The sequence below is a fragment of the Dermacentor albipictus genome, chromosome 10 (assembly GCF_038994185.2).
Source record: "Dermacentor albipictus isolate Rhodes 1998 colony chromosome 10, USDA_Dalb.pri_finalv2, whole genome shotgun sequence".
NCBI lineage: Eukaryota > Metazoa > Arthropoda > Arachnida > Ixodida > Ixodidae > Dermacentor > Dermacentor albipictus.
Genome location: NC_091830.1, coordinates 86,233,491 through 86,251,661, shown reverse-complemented (window position 1 = coordinate 86,251,661; position 18,171 = coordinate 86,233,491).

Here is an 18,171-nt window from a genome sequence, read left to right as displayed (position 1 = left end):
CCACATAATAAATAAAAAATTGCCGCCTTTAAATATCGGAATGACGGTGGCATCGCGCCAGCCCTGAGGTACTGAATGATCCCGCAAAGATTTTTTGAATAAAAGCTGCAAATAATACGACATCCATTCAGCGTACCGTTGAAGAAATGCCGTCGGTATTTCATCTGGGCCACACGCTTTTTTGCGTCCAACGAAAGCAAATGTTGGAACGCGCCTTCCCTTGTAATGCGTAAGTCTTCCGTTGGGTATTGTATTGCGCACACTAAAGGATCATTGTCACTATCACATCTATCCTTGGTGAAAACTGATTGGAAGAATTGATTAAGTACGTTTGCAATATCTTTTTTTTTTCTGTCACGACTACGTCGCCATCCGCTATATGTTCTATTTCATCCTTTCTATCTGTGAAATATCGCCCAAACTTTCGTGGCGAGCATTTGAGGAACTTTGTAAGCATTTTATTGAAGAATGTTTTCTTGGACTCCACCAATGCAGATTTCAGCATTTGTTTGGTTATTGAAAGTTCTGTTGCCCTGCTTTTTTTCTTCCTTAATCTTTTTATCTTACGCTTAAGATGTATGATGTTCCTAGTAATCCATGAATTTCTTTGCGTTGATCTCTTTATAGGTGTGGGGACAAAATGATCTATGCAGTATATGATTATGCCTTTAAGTCTGTCCCATAGTTCTACACATTCACGGTTGGATGCTATTTCAAATTCATTAAACTTTTCTTCTAAAACGTCTAGGATAGACGTGTCATTCGCACGGCCATAATCCTTAACATGCATCACGACGTGTGCTTGCTTACAGATTCTTGTGTGCAGCGGTACATTCAAGCAAACCATCTTATGATCTGACAAACCATTCTCAACTGATACAGTATAGGCAGGTATTCTACTGGATATGAAAACCACGTCCAACAACACCCGCCGTGGTTGGTTAGTGGCTATGGTGTTGGGCTGCTAAGCACGAGGTCGCGGGATGGAATCCCGGCCACGGCGGCCGCATTTCGATGGGGGCGAAATGCGAAAACACCCGTGTACTTAGATTTAGGTGCACGTTAAAGAACCCCAGGTGGTCCTAATTTCCGGAGTCCCCCACTACGGCGTGCCTCATAATCAGAAAGTGGTTCTGGCACGTAAAACCTCATTATAAAAAAAATAAAAAACGTCCAACAACGACTGCGACTTTGGTCTAACTATTGTGAAGTCCTTAACTATTTGCTTAAGGTTATGTGAAAACATGATCCGGATCATTTTATTTGCACTCCTTATTTCTACATTACCCATTGATAGACTTTCCCAGTTAATATGCGGCAAATTAATGTCACCAGCCATTATTAGTCTTGTGTTTTCATTTACATGGGAGCTAAGAAATTCATTCCAGCGATCCAAAAATTGTGGATGACATTGGACATTCTGGATAACATTTGAAACATGTGACATTTGACAATGAGCAATACTCTATTTGTTAGTAGGAGTATTGCCACATTGGTGCTGAATAAGGATTACCTGTCAGGTATTTCTTTTTTTCTTTAATCTAAAAATTGAAGTAATTTTACCAGTTGACTATTCCAGTCATTTAGGTGTTCCGCAATTATTTCAGCAGGAAGACTAAGAGCTAAGACTTTATTTTAGGGCAGTGACCTTATTTCTTGAGTGTGTTGATGTTTTTACACCATGTCCTCGTGTTGACTTGAACGGGGTCTAACATCGTTAGTGCGCTCGGGGCGGCAGAGTGATATACTACGGCACCATAGTCTATTCGTGATCGAACTAGGCTCCTGTAAAGATTCATCAGGCACTTCCTGTCGCTACCCCATGTTGTGTGGGATAGGATTTTAAGTAGGTTCATTGCTTTTAGACATTTTGTTTTTAGGCATTTTAGGTGTGGAATGAAAGTAAGCTTGGAGTCAAGTATAACGCCTAGAAATTTGTGCTCTTTGTTAAAAGGAATTTGCTGTCCGCCCAGTTATAGAAAAGGATTTGGGACCAGGCCTCTGTTTCTTGTGAAGAGGACGCAGGAACTTTTGGGGGGGTTGATTTTAAATCCATTTTGGTCTGCCCACATGGACACCTTGTTTAGGACCTGCTGTACCTGTCTCTCGCAGACTGTGAGGTTGCAGGATTTGAAGCCTATTTGTATATCGTCTACATAGACGGAATAAAAAATAGCTGGTGGTAATGATGCACGAAGCGTGTTCATCTTTACGACAAAGAGTGTGCAGCTGAGTACGCCACCCTGGGGTACCCTAGTTTCCTGTATGAATGTACGCGACAGTGCAGGACCTATTTTCACCCGAAATGGTCTCTAGGTAGCTCTCTATGATAGTTCACATATTGCCGCGGATGCCCAGGGCCGAAAGGTCGCGCAGGATTCCAAATGCACATAAGGATTGTTTGTGTACGAAGGCATCGCGAATGCTCGCTTCCATGCGCACGAGGTGGTCGGTTGTAGATCGCCCTTCCCTAAAACCGCATTGAAATGGGTCAAGCATTTTACTAGACTCTAGGAGATGTATCAGACGGTGATTCATCATTTTTTCGAAAAGCTTACAAAGGCAGCTTGTAAGCGCTATGGGACGGTAGCTAGTGAGCAATGAAGTGTCTTTACCATGCTTCAAAATGGGGATCAGAATAGCCTCCTTCCACTTCGATGGGAGATAACAAGCAGCCCAGATGGCATTCAGAAGTGTAAGTAGCGTGATTTGTGTGTCGGAGTGCAGGTGTTTAAGCATATCATACATGATTCTATCGGGGCCCGGTGCAGAGCTCCGACATACTGACAAGGAGGCTTAAAGTTCAGCAATGGTAAAAGGGCGATTATAGGGATCGTTTGGCGTGCATTTCCCATTCAGAGGCTTGAGTTCTTCTATTTCTTTATATTTAAGGAAGTTCTTTGAATAGTGAGTGGAGCTAGACACGCACTCGCAGTGTTCACCCAAAGCATCAGCCTGGTCTTGCAGGGTATCGCCTTGTGTGTTTACCAAAGGGAAGGAGTATGTTTGTCGACCTCTTATGCTATATAGTTTGTTCCAGACTCTGGCCTCATCTGTATACGTGTTGATACCCGATAAAACCTTCTGCCAACTGTCTCTTCTGGCCCGTCGGCAGGTTCGCCGGCCTTGTGATTTTACTTTTCTAAAGTTGATAAGATTCTCCGCAGTGGGGGAGGCGCGTAGCAACCCCCACGCTTTGTTTTGTTTCTTTCGAGCGATCCTACAATCATCGTTCTACCACGGGACACGCCGTTTACATGCCAAGCCATTCACTTGTGATATGCATTTATATGCGGCATCTATTATGAAAGCTGTGAAAAACTCCACTGCAGCATCCATTCCTAACGAAGACATGTCAGCCCATGAGATACTAGTAAGAGATCGAAATTTCTCCCAATCAGCTATCTCAATCTTCCACCTAGGAGCATGTGGTGGATATTCGTTTTCTTTAGGTGATCTTAGCAGTATAGGGAAGTGGTCGCTGCCGTTAGGGTTGTAGGCAACTTTCCATTCAAGTTCAAGCAGTACACACGGGGAGACTATGCTAAGATATATTGAAGAATATGTTCTGTTTGCAAGAGAGTAATATGTGTGTTCCTTCTTATTCAACAGGCACGCACCAGAAGAGAGAAGGAACTGTTCAACAAGTCGTCCTCGCGCATCTATACGAGGGTCGCCCCACAGGTAGTTGTGAGCATTGAAATCGCCAAGAACAATATAAGGTTCTGGCAATTCATCTATGAAGGACTGAAATTCATATTTAGTTAATTTGTAATGTGGGGGTATGTAGAGCGAGCACACAGTGCTAAGTTTGTTTAGGCGAACAGCACGAACCGCCACTGCTTCAAGGGGCGTTTGTAGCTGCAAAAGTTGATACGCTATGCTTTTCTGAATAACAATGGCAACACCGCCCGATGATCCGAGAGAATCATCGCGATCTCTGCGAAACGTAACATACTGTAGGAGGAAATTTGTGTGTTTCGATTTTAAGTGTGTTTCCTGTAGACACAGCACTTTTGGATTGTGTTTGTGGATGGGTTCCTGCACATCATCAAGGTTTCTAAGAAGACCTCTGACGTTCCATTGTATTATCTGTGTATCCATATTTAGAGTAAATAGGTGCTGTGTGTACGGAAACAGAAGTATTAATTACAGAGATTTCAGAGATTAGATTACAGAGCTCTTTCGAGGCCCCATAATCGGGGCCTTGCCCTTTCTGGAGGGTTCGAGGGAACCTCGCCGCTCCTTAGGCGCTTGGCGCCCCTGGAGGATAGGTGTAGTGTCCATTGCCTCTTGTGAGGCGCCGGACACGTGCTCTTGCGAGCGAGAAGTTACAAGGGAGAGTCCCGCCTTGGAGGGCAAGACCCCTGCGCCCACCAGCCCGGAGGTCGATGGGGTTCCCTGGGGGATTTGGCTGCGCCGGCCGTTGCCAGCGCTGGAAGGGTCCTGGGAGGATGAGGCAGCCTCGGCTGCGCCCACGTTCGGTGTCGATGGTCCCTTCTCCTCGGTTGACGGAGCAGCGCTAGCTGCAACCGCCGCGGGGGCAGATGGCATAACTGCCGACTCTCTGACTGTGGGTCGGACAGCCGCTGGAAGCCTTTGTGTCGCTGCCCCCTGACGCGTCACATCGGCAAAACTTTTCTTGGGCAGGTATGAAACCCGCCTGCGTGCCTTTTTGAAAGTGGTATTTTCTTTCACTTTATGGTCACTATTTCTTTATCTTTTTTCGAAGACGGGCAGGACCGCGAGTACGCGGCATGCTCGCCATCACAGTTGACACAGTGTGGGGTATTCTGGCATGTTTCACAGGAGTGTTCGTTTTCACTACACTTGGCACAAGTCATCCGGCCTCGACAGTTCTGTGAGCTGTGGCCGAACCTTTGACACTTGAAGCATCTCAGGGGATTTGGCACATATGGCCTAACACGAATCTTGAGGTACCCAGCCTCGATGGTGTCGGGCAGAACACTAGAGCCGAAAGTAAGTATTAGATGTTTTGTCTGGATTTCTTTCCCTTCCCGCCTCATCTTAATTCGTTTCACGCTGATGACGTTCTGATCACTCCAGCCCTCCAGGAGTTCAGTTTCAGATAGCTCTAGCAAATCAGCATCGGAGACGATGCCGCGGGTGGTATTCATGGTACGGTGTGGGGTAACTGTAACCGGCACATCGCCAAAGGACACTAGTTTAGGTAGTTTTTCATGCTGTTACCCGCCAGGTCCAAAGACTTCATTCAGGGATTTCGATACCAGAAAAGGTGAGATCATTCTCACCGTCTTTGCAGATTGATCAGAGTGGACGACGTGAAAGCGGGGAAAGTTACATGTTGGGTTGCCCGAAAATTGAAAGACTTCGGTGCGCCCTCGTTTAGGAGGGCGATCAGGAAGTGGGGGAAAAGAATTTTCCATGAATAGGCATAATAAATTCGGCAACAGCGCCGACCGCCCACCATGGAGCCCAACGAAGGGGACGCGGCAGAGCTTACATGCAAGTCTGCACGACGCCAGTCGTACGCCGCCACTATAACCAAATGTGGTGTACCCAAGGTTGGATAGCCACACAGAGTTGACCCTTGCCGCCAAGAAGAAGGAAGTAAATAGAAGAGAGAAGAAGACAGGAAAGATGTAAAGTGAGAGATAAAGACGAAGGTTTGAGAAGAGAGAGACAGGAAAAGGCGACTACCGATTTCCCCCGGGTGGGTCAGTCCGGGGGTGCCGTCTACGTGAAGCAGAGGGCAAAGAGGCGTGTTGCCTCCGCCGGGGGGCCTTAAAGGTCCGAGCACCCGGCATTGGCTCAAGCCCCAGAATCCCCCTTTCCCCGGACACGGCTAAGCCGCGCACGGCTACACGCGGGAGGGTCCAACCCTCGTGTGCTCGGGTACGTGGTGTCGCAACACACCAAACGCCTGCTGACGCAGACGCCCCTGCGGGGCTCTTGAGACAAACACATGAGCAAGTGTAACAGGGTCGCTTGCAATTGAAAAGTTATTTGGTACATGTAAAATTGTGGTTTCTCTTTCTGTGAAATCGTAATATGAATGCTTTTCGCAGGTATTGAAATTTTGAATAGGGTGAATCTATCCACTTGCCAACCAGGTATGCTAGTGGAGGCAGGGAATTGTTCAATGCAAAGAACTGAGACCATCTGCGTGGAACACTTGGACATCAAGTGGCGGATGTGAACATATAGTACACATACATACATACATACATACATACATACATACATACATACATACATACATACATACATACATACATACATACATACATACATACACGCATACTTGTTTTGAGACGAAGATTCTGTAAAGCATGATAATGTTTCTTACTTTAGCCTACCTTACCACTTTAGTAGGAAAAAGCTTTGGTCTCAGGTAGTTTGTTCATTGTGCAAGTATATGCATAGCCGCATGCAAGATCCACGTGCATGGCAGGGATATGTAAAAGAGGATGGGGCCTTTCTCAATTAATAATTTCCTTTGTCTTTTTCGTGCACTGGCCGGCCTGTACTTATGCTTACGTCACCTTTGATGCGGGATATTATTCACATAAGATTTTTGGTTCACATATGAAGCCATGCCATATTTCAGTTAGATTGTATTTTGAACTAGTAAAAATAACTGTTCATGCAATTATGCAAGCCGCTCCCCAGAAGTATAGCGTGCATACCGTAATGCGGAATGAAAAGCTATCATATATGACAAGAAACTTGATGCGCAAGATTTTAATGGCAATGCTCCATGCACTTTTATACTCATTTGCTACACACCAGGTAACACAGATACGGATACGAAGAACTTTATTAAAAGGACCCTGAGAAGCACCGCCCCTTAGGGCGACACCGCGGGTCGCTTCCACGTGGGCACCGTTAAGCCTAACCTAACCGCCGCATAGCAGGCACTCTGGGCAGCCGGAAGCTCAGGATGGCATTCAAAGCCTTTGATGGCCGAGTTCCACTTTTGTTCAGTGATGTCTTTATCCTCTCGTAACAAGGGACACCGCCAGAGTATGTCATCTGAATTACATGTCCCCCAGCAGCTAGGACATTGTGAACTAAAAAACGCTAGGTAAGATAGTAAATTTAATTTTATTTATTTGTGAGAAAGCGTAACCCATCAACCCCAACAGCACCAGAAAAATACTTTAGTGAGGACACCAACTGAATCGGAAATATGATACGCCTCTCTACGCTTTGAGACTGGGTGGGATATTGCTCCAATACCACGACAAGATGCGCTTAGAAACAATGGGGTACAGTCCATACGTGAATAACTTTATGTGAAATATTTCAAAGCAAAGGTAGACCTGCGGCCTCACATGAGAATATACGACACAGTTCTAAATTCACTGTACTCAGGTAGGAACATCCATATCTTGTACAGGGCGTTACCTATTGAGCTGCTGTCTTGGAATGTGACACAAAAAGTTTCTTGCACAATTGATCTACGTTACCAGCCCCATGTTTAGCAGCTCTTCTGCTGACCTCTTCCATATAAGTGCATGCGTTTTGTGCTAGAAATGCGCTTCGTGGCTGGTAATTTGGCGCATATTTTTCTTCGATCGTAGTGTCAATACTTCGTGAGTTCGTTTGTGCAGGTTTGTTCTATGCTTAACATTCCATTGTATACTATGTTTATGAAAAGATTAAGCCAATTAAAGATAAAGAAAATTTCTACACTGTAACACTCATGAAACGTTAGAGAATACACTTGTGTTTTATTACAAGATGTGTTGTAAACTTCATGGGCATCATTGTAATCTCATTTTGTGAGTGTGTCAGTATGTTTCTCAAATTCAGTTTGTCATGTGACTGATCGGTAAAGATTTTGACCTTTTAAGAGAAAAATGTTTCATTTCAGTAACTCGGCGACTACATTTTACATTCAATTCACCAAGCATAAGTACAGCAGCTGCTTATGAGGGAATAAGATATCCGCCAAGCGTATCTATTGCGAATCCCTTCTAACGTGATGATTGCTCTACATCGTGAACGCTTTCACACTATTAGGAAGAGTGCAAGCGCTCAGTCAAGGGCAAAATGGACGCCAAGGAAAAGCTTTAAATGAAAAGAAAACAAAACGTTTCGGCTACCATACGGGGGCCTTGTTCAAAGGGAACATTTCTAGAAGAGTTTTCGTCGGACTCTTGATTTCAGTACTAATACTCTTTTCTGAAGTACAGTCTCTCAGTTAGGAATACAAGCAATCTGCTTGGGGGAGTGGAAGCACTCTCTTTGGAGGAGTAGAAGTACTCTGTTTGGAGAAGTATGGGCACTCTGTGGAAGAGTACTAGCACTCCCTTGCGGTGGAATAACAAAACTTTGTCAGGCGGAGTTATTCTACTCTCTCCTAAATGGCGTCGATATACTCTCGATAATGGACTGAAATATGAGACAAGCAGGTACTCCCTCGAAGAGAGTTCCCGGACCTCTCTTTGGTTTTAGAATGTATCTCCCAAGTATTCTGTGGGCGGTTTATATGCCCAAACCTGTCCAATAATAAACCACGGCTCGCTTAGGTTTAGGTTTTCACCACTTCTGGTTTTAAACTACAGAGGCGAGCTCTAGCGTGCCGCGCATGTCGCTTTCAGGATCGAACCTTGCCTGGGCCTGCAAGAACAGCGCATCAAGTACTCAGCATTTAGCTGCAGCGCATGCCGATCAATTCAATCCCTTGGCATTCGCAATATATCCAGACTTTGGCACCGTCTGTTCCACAAGGGACAAATGATCTGTACTCTAGCTTGCAGCTTTGTGAGTAGTGCTGAAAATTCGAATATTTTTGCATCCTAAATTACACGTTTTACAGGTCGTCACCGGAGAGGTAATTGAAAAAATTGGAGGACGCTTAAGCTTCGCCTTCAAGAGTGGAACGCGACAGCGTTCCCGTCGACCCGCCAAGGGGTATAAGACAATGTGCTACGGCACAGCGATCACTTACGAGGCGCCCCGCATCGGACTTAGCGCCCACCTATCACGCGGTGGGCGTCGAGCAACGCAGCGTTCGGCGCGGCAACGAAACGTGCGCTTGAGCGAACGGAACGAACCAAAGAACTCGGTGTCTCGGAGGGGAAACGATCTACGCCAGCCAAACGTCGTGATCGGCACGGGCAGAGAGATAGATAGTAATCTAAAGAAAGGAACGGCGCTTGTTTCTGCAACCGGAAGCACGGCGAAGCGTCGTCAGGGGAGAGGGAGTCGGGACCGCGACGCGCCTGGCAGCGGTCCCAATGCGCGCGCGGCGCGCCTCCTGTCGGGGCAGCGCCGTACATTGAGAGGAGGGGGTCTTCTGTGTTTGCCGCAAGAAGGCTCTGCGTGTGCGGAAAGCGCAGAAGAAATGCAGCGGAGACGCACTTCGCAACTCGTGTAATTGCGACTTCTGTACGTTATATGTTCATAATTACCGATATACACCGCAGCATAACTTTCCACGGCTCGTTTCGAAGGCAACACCGCATTCACTAGGGGCGCGTTTGTACCGCTTGGAAGCATCGAACTCGTGGCTGAGGGGTAGCGTCTCCGTCTCACACTACGGAGACCCTGCTTCGATTCCCACCGAGCCAATCTTGGAAGTTGCTTTTTATTTATGAAGCGCCTGCCGTGATTTATCGCTCACGGTCAACGCCGCGGACGCCGACGCCAACACCCGACACCGACGCCGACCACACCGGCTTTTCTGCGACACGAGCTCCTTAACGCTATCGCGTTAATAACATCTTTCACGACTTGTCTTCTGATAGGACACATTTCTTTATTTTCATGAATAAAACTTACTACTGAGCTTTGTTATCATAATCATCATCATTAGCCTGGTTACGCCCCCTGCAGGGCAAAGGCCTCTCCCATACTTCTCCAACTACCCCGGTAATTTACTAATCGTGGCCATGTTGTCCCTGAAAGCTTCTTAATCTCATCCGCCCACCTAACTTTCTGCCGCCCTCTGCTACGCTTCCCTTCCATTGGAATCTATTCCGTAACTCTTAATGACCATCGCTTATCTTCCCTCCTCATTACGTGTCCTGCCCATGCCCATTTCTTTTTCTTGATTTCAACTAAGATATCATTAACTCGCGTTTGTTTCCTCACCCAATCAGCTCCTTTCATATCCCTTAACGTTACACCTATCATTCTCCTTTCCATGGGTCATGGCGTCGTCCTCAATTTAAGTAGAACCCTTTTCGTAAGCCTCCAGGTTTCTGCCCTGTACGTGAGTACTTGTAAGACACAGCTGTTATAAACTTTCTCTTGAGGGATAATGGCAACCTGCTGTTCATGATCTGAGAATGCCTGCCAAACGCACCCTAGCCCATTATCAGTATTATGTATTTCTGGGATAACAAGTTGACCTATATGCAACCCTGAAAAATCTTTGCGCGAGTCCATGTAGGGCATGTTGAGTAATGTCCTCATATTTGTCGCCGACGTGAGCAGATAAGACGTAAAGAGCACCGGGATTATCAGCTCGAACAAAGAAGATTGTCCAAACGGAACTTCCCCAGGGGATCGTAAGGCGAGTCAGTGTAGTATAGCACTTATATCACTTGAAGATGGAGCATCATTCCTTGCTATTTAGGAACACTGTTACGAGATCATTGCACCGTTTATACCGGTGCGTAAAGTTATTTTACGGTTTTACGGAACACATAACGGACATCAAAGCTACGTCGGCAGCCTGGAATGACACTTTACTAATCGTAAATCCTACATGTGGAGTGGTTGATTATAGTTTGCAGGTAGTATGTACAATTTTATCAGTTTTGTAGTGTCGTCTACCTTTTCATAACGACATGAATGCTAGACAATGAGCAGCTGCTTGATCGTTAACCGCTAGTCCGCAGAAATACATCCTGACATTGCTCAATTATCTGTCACAACAGTTCATAGTACTTTCAGTAGGTATCAGTGGTGTCTGCGGATGTCTATTTGGGCTTCATATGGCTATGACATCTTATGAGATTGTTCGTTTTTATCCGAACTTTTATATAGTTTGATCTGCATCGTTGTTGTGCGATTCTCAGCCTACTATAACACTTAAAATTTTTAAAAAATGCGCGGATATATCCAACAAGTTTTGCTGTAAAGATGCACATGTAAAAAAATTATTTCATCTGCGACAGGCAAAGCAGAAGAGTGGGTCTTAAAATTTACCTGCAGAAAACTAAAATAATGTTTAACAGCCTCGGAAGAAAACAGCAGTTTACGATAGGTAGCGAGGCACTGGAAGTGGTAAGGGAATACGTCTACTTAGGGCAGATAGCGACCGCGGATCCGGATCATCAGTCTGAAATAATCAGAAGAATAAGAATGGGCTGGTGTGCGTTTGGCAGGCATTCTCAGATCATGAACAGCAGGCTGCCATTATACCTCAAGAGAAAAGTGTATAATAGCTGTATCTTACCAGTTCTCACTTACGGGGCAGAAACGTGGAGGCTTACGGAAAGGGTTCTGCTTAAATTGAGGATGATACAACTAGCTATGGAAAGAACAATGATGGTTGCAACATTAAGGAGTTAGGAAGTGAACAGATTGTGCGAGGAAACAAACGCGAGTTAATAACATCTTAGGTGAAATCAAGGGGAAAATGGGCATGGGCAGGGCATGTAATGAGGAGCGAAGATAACTGATGGTCATTAAGGGTTACGGACTGGATTTCAAGAAAAGGAAAGCGTAGCAGGGGCGGCAGAAGGTTATGTGGGCGGATGTGATTAAGAAGTTTGCAAGGACAACATGGCCACAATTAGCAGATGACCGGGGTAGGTGGAGAAGTATGGGAGAGGCCTTTGTCCTGCAGTGGGCGTAGCCACGCTGATGATGATAAACTCACCAACGAAAAATGATGATTACAGTTCTGTGATTTGCTTCTAATAGCACATGTAATGCAGACAAAAGTGATTGTTCCACATGAATCTGTAAAAACTTATTAACATCGAAATACAGCTTGTCCAGAACCCTTGTAAACAACGTAACACATTCATATAAGATGTAAAATGACACATAAAATTTGTCCACTTTCCATGTTCTAATGGATGCCGTCCACAGAACCACGATATTTGTTCTTTATACAGCGCTATGAATTTGTAAAGTTCGTTCGTCAATTTCTTTTAATTATAAATTTTGAAGAATGTTTAAGCAAATTCATGCCCTAAATGAAAAGTCCCCTTCCAACAGTCACTAGAATTTAAATTTCTCTCTGAAATGCGACAAATTTCATTAATGTCAATCGAGGGGTTATCTGAGAAAAATGATTTTGAGTTTTACATATATTTGAAGTGGCCGCGTCGGAGTTGGCCCGAGCTAAAGCTTCTTCTTAAAGCTGGAAAGTCTCTTCGGCGCGTTCTGTTTTCCAAAGAGGGCGATCAGGCAGTTGACGAAATGTACTAAAGCCATGACTAACTTTGTTGCGCTAGCTATGCCAGCCGCCCACCACCCAGGCCAAGAAGGGGACGCTGAGAGACCCGGAGAAAACGCTGACGCCATCTGTGGGTAGTCACTATAACCTAATGTAATATACCGTAGGCTGGATGGACTGCACCACATTAACGCATGCTGCCTGGGAATCGGAAGAGGAAGAGAGGAGGATAGAGGAAAGATTGGAAGTAAGAGGGAAAGGCACAGGTTGAAGAGGATAGGAAAAGGCATGGGTCATTCTGGCAGTGCCGTGTACGTGAAGCCGAAGCCAAATGGGTTTGATGGCTCCGGTGAGGGGCCGTGTATGTCCAATCACTCAGAATTGGCTCAACGTGCAGGGTACGCATTTTCGCGCACATACCTAAGCTGCGCACGGTTAGACGCGGGAGGGGCCAACTCTCGAGGGCTCAGGCACGTGGTGACGCAACACATGAAACGCCTGCTGAAGCAGACGCCCTTGTGGGGCCTGTGTGTCTCATTGATGGCTAATGAACTTCCTTGACGCGCGAAGTGCATCGGGCACGTCCTTTGACCAGAGCGCTCGCCTTATGCGATTATTCCGCTAGGGCATACCAGCACCCTCAGGTTAGGAGCAGCGAAGTAGTAGCAGCCCAACACATGGATAAACTACAAAAATCTGTTTTAAATCGTGTATGGTACTTTTATATACCAACTTAAGAGTGGCGTGACTTGGTTCTAATCTAGACACGTAAGATTGTGCGCTACCATTTCATTCAATATAAAAAAATCCTCGCAGTGTGTTAGTTGCATGGGTTCAGGTCTACTGCAGCTGCCAGGTTTCAATTGACGCCTAGTTTACTAGTTCAGAGATATAAAAGAGTACAGAAAACTGCGAGGGCCTTCACTGCACAGGGACCCTAGAATGCTCTCTGAGCGCAACCGCAACCGTTAAATGCAAATGTGCTTGGGCCCTTCATAGCCAACCCAATGGAAGGGGTCCAATCAAATTACTATTAAGAGACGCCAAGCTTCACTTCGCTTTACCAGAAGTAGTTATCGTAGAAAGCGAGAGCTCTCTAACACAGCACCGAAATTATTTACAACAGCATACTCATTTATTATTTCCATATGTTATTTCCATATGATTGTGCGGCTAGTAGTATTCACATCGATTTACCACTTCCTTCGTATTCTCCGGCAACGCTAGAATAAGAAACGTGGAGCTAGCTCTCTGATATAGGCGCGCAAATTAGCCTTTCGCGTCAATGGCTAAAGCTCATTGGTACAATACCGGGACACGTCGCTGCTACTTTTAGTTGTCATATAAAGTTACATATATAAATTTTGTTTGACCATCTGGACTGATTTTAATCTTTGTCTCAGAAAGTAATTTGGTATGTGTTTCCAAGCTTTATGGTTCACTTAGTGGTATCTCAGAGCTGTTAATAACGTATAAGTTGCCTTCGCCTTCGAAGCCACATGACAAACCATTTCAAAAAGGTAAAATTGCTGTTTATTTCGGTGGGCACCGCAGCTACAATGCGCTAAACTCAATCCTTCAATTTACGCCAATTTCTCCAAAGATTCTAAGCCCTCCGAAAATATCCAGAAACAAATTTACAAGCAAGAAACACGAAAGACACTGAATTCAAGGCTTTAACAAATTTCATTTGAGTAAGGGTTGTGGTTCTTGAATAAAGTTATTTGCCTTAAAGTGTAAAGCAATAGCTAAAGTGAAATGCCACGGGAATGAGAGTAGCCAGAAGGGATAGGAAATTGTATTTACAAAATATATACAGATAGAGACGGCTGCAGTCTAGATGGCAGAACAACAGCACGAGCGCTACCCTGATTGTCGTCTTCACCGTCTTTCTGGCGCCTTCTTCCATGCTCGTCAAGATGCGTGCTTCAGGGCGTGGGAATAGCGTGTAACTTAGACTCCCCGCCGGCGAGAACGCCGTCTCGGTGCTTAAGGAGCAGAAGGATCGTGTCCGGCAACATAGGGCTTAAGTCCAGAGACGTGCACGATATCAGTGGCGGACGCAGCAGATGGTCGACTGTACAATGGAGAAATTTCGTACGTGACGTCAGTGATCTGGCGTAGGACCTTGTAAGGCCCGAAGTAGCGGGAAAGAATCTTTGACAAGCCAACGTAGCGGCAAGGTGTCCAGAGAAGGACCAAATAGGCCGGAGAGTAATTAACAACTCTGATGGCAATCGTAGCGGGCCTTGTGGGACAGCTGGGAGGCATAAAGACAATCCCTTGCAATATGGCGAAGCACGGCGGCCCGTGAAGATGCATCGCGGGCGTAGTCTGTAACAGGGTGCAAAGGTGATAATAAAAGTCTCCAAGGGCAATGTGGGATGGCGGGCACAGAAGGGATAAAAGGGGGAAAAGCCAGTGGTGTCACGGCGTGACGAGTTGTAGGCAAATGTCACATAAGGAAAGGTGCTGTCCCAATCACGGTGGTCTGAGGAAATTTAGATGGAGAGTACTGTGGTCAGCGTGCAGTTGAGGCGCTCAGTAAGCCCACTGGCTTGCGGATAGTAGGCCGTGGTTAGCTTGCGACGTATGGAACAGGAACGAAGAATGTCGTCGATGACTTGGGACAGAAATGAGCGACCACGGTCGGTAAGCAGCTGTCGAGGAGTGCCGTGGGGAAGAGTAAAGTCGTAAATGAGAAATTTCGCAACGTCAGCGGTACAGCTTGCCGGCAGTGCTCGCGTGATAGCGTATCTTGTCGCGTAATTCGTAGCTACGGTAATCCACTTGTTCCCAGTCAGAGATGTGGGGATGGCTCAATGAGATCAAGGCCGGCGCGGTAGAATGGGACACCGGAAATGTCTAAGGGCCGAAGAGGACCGGCTGGCGATAAGGATGGATGCTTGTGGCGCTGGCAGGACTCACAAGCAGCAACGTATTGGCACACCGAGCGGTGGAGGCCTGGCCAGAAGAACCGACGCCGAACGTTATCGTACGTGCGAGTTGCTCCGAGATGTCCAGCGGTTGGGGCGTCATGAAGCTGTTCGAGAACAGTGTTCGAGAACAGCTGTTCGAGAACGGAGTATTGGGGAACAGCCAGGAGAAGCTTTGGGCCATCGGAGCTGCTGTTGCTGCATAAGATTCGGTTACTAAGCATAAGATTCGCATAAGATTCGGTCTGCATAACATTCGGTAACGAAGCACGAATAATTGTAGGGACGGGGCAGAGTGATGAGGGTGTAGACGGTGTATAATCTACCGCAAATTGGCATCGCGGAGCTGTTCACTGCGTGTGTCGGGTAAATCGGATATCCCGAAGACACAGGCGTCCGAATCATGTGCTGACAAGTTGGGAGGATCCACTGGATGATCGGATAGTCAGTCCGCATCCTGGTGAAGTCTGCCAGATTCGTAAGTGACGTCAAAGCTGTATTCCCGCAGTTTCAGTGCCCCGCGACGAAGTCATCCAGTCGGATCGTTGAGGGAACACAACCAGCAAAGCGCATGGTGATCTGTGATGACCGATAAGATGCGGCCGAAGAAGTATGGTTGGAACTTGCCCACAGCTCCAACTTGTGCGAGGCAATCGCGCTCAGTGATAGAAAATTTGCACTCTGAAGAGGAAAGAAGGCGACTGCCAGAGGCGATGACGCGGCCTCGTCCTTGTTGTTGCGGGGCGAGAACAGCACAGATGCCATGTCCACTGGAGTCGGTGCGAAGTTCCGTGGGGGCTGACGGGTCATAATGGGCCGAGATGGGTGCTGACGTAAGTAACGTCACGAGCGTGTGAAACCTAGTGGCCTATTCAGGACCCCAAGAAAATGACGTTTCCTTCTTGAAGAGTTGCGTGTGTAGACGGACAAAGTTCTGCAATGTTCTTGACAAAACATCGAAAATGAGGAGCACAATTCAACAAAGCTCCATACGTTTTCAGTGTAACGTGGCGTAGGGAAGTCATTGACAAAGCGAATTTTTTCTGGGTCATGCACGCCTTCGGAATTCACAAGGTGGCCAAGCGCAGTGATTTCGCGGTGGCAAAAACGGCATTTGGTAGAGCTGAGCTGAAGGCCTGCCTGCCGGAAAACTTCAACAAATGCCGACAAGCGGCTAAGGTGGGTTTAAAATGCCGGTGACAAGACGATGATATCGTTAAGGTAACAGAGGCATGCTGTCCATTTGTATACACGAAGGAGGGAGACCATCATCAATTGTGGGTATTGGGGGCATCAAGGGCATTACTTTAAACTGGTAAAGTCGATGGGGCGTAACAAATGCGATCTTTTCACGGTATGAGGAAGAGCGGCGATTTTGGCGAAAAATACGTCAGCGGTCTGGGTCAAGATGTAATCGCCACCGGGAATTGCAGAAAAAGACCGTAAGCTCACATAGATAACGGCTTGAGGAGGTAGACGACTGTAATCCACTGAGCACAAGCGCGGTTAGCGTGCAGTAGGCGCGTCGTGGTAGCTCGGTAGGTCTAGCTGAAACAAGCCAGTTCCACTCTGAATAAGTGCAGAATAGGCAGACAGAAAATCTATATTAAGGATGAGTTCATGGGAGCATTTCTGGAGCACGGTTAGTAGTACGCTTGTGGATCGGTTAGCAACACTTATTCGAGTGGAGCACATCCCTAGCAAGGGAAACGTTCCACCATCGGCGACACGATTGAACGGAACTGTGGCTAGTGTTAGGATCTTCAAGCGGCGACGAGGGTCTGAATTTATTACTGATATCTGATCCCCAGCATCCACTAAATCAACATGTGCAACATCCAGTTTAACGTCTATCAGGTTTCTTCTAGTCTGTAGTGTGGTCAGACGATTTGGCATGCGAGTTGCCCATGCAGCATCACCTCTGGGTGCTGCATCGTTTAGTTTTCCCGAGGGAGTCGTTGAGTCGGTGACGTAGGGTGGCGGAATTGGGGCGAGCGAGATAAATGTCGACGAGACAACAGCGAACAGGACTGGTGACCACGTGGGGATGGTGAACGACGATACGGCATAGAGGGAGCGTCGTCGCCGGTTGTTTGGGGAGGCTTGCAGTAGGGCTGAAATCGCCCATGATTGACGTTGGGCGACGGTTGTATCCATAGGGTGCCTGATACCAACATTGGCGGGCTCCATGTCCAGTACGACGGCAGTGAAGCAAATGGGTCGGTTATCGGCAGTCGTCCACTCGGCTGGATTGCGAGTACGAAACGGCGGCTTTTGCCCTTGGGCATGCGAAAGTGAGTAACGGCGGTCGATTGGCTGGTATGGAGCTGCGGCACACACAGAGCCCAGGCCAGCATTGGAGAGCTCCTGATGAACGACAGCTTTGACAAGTGGTACCATCTGGGAGCTATGGTCCCTGGTACGGCTGCACGTAGAAGCAGGAGACACAGCGTGAAGTTCCAGTCGGATGATCTTCTTCAGGCGTTCTACAGTGAGCGGCGCCGACGGCTCTGGTATGTCTTCGCACGACCACGTTTCTGCCGTGTTCGAAAGTCGAGCGAAATGATGGGCAACGCGTCGACTTTTGGCGGCCCCAAAGCGCTTGCACTCTTGGATGATGGTGTCGGCGGTGTCGCAGCCTTTGCAGATTAGCAAATTAAAGGAATCATCCGCTATGCCCTTAAACATGTGACTCACTTTCTCAGACTCCGTCATGCCGTCGTCGGCTTTGCGGCAAAGGGCAAAGAGATCCTGTATATAAGTCAGGTAGGACTCTGTCGCTGTCTGCGACAGCACCTTCTTTGCTGGAGTAGGAACAGGAGCAGGAAATGACTTTATTGAGTTCTGAGGAACCCCTCTCCACCCATTCTTGGTTTAGTGTTCGGC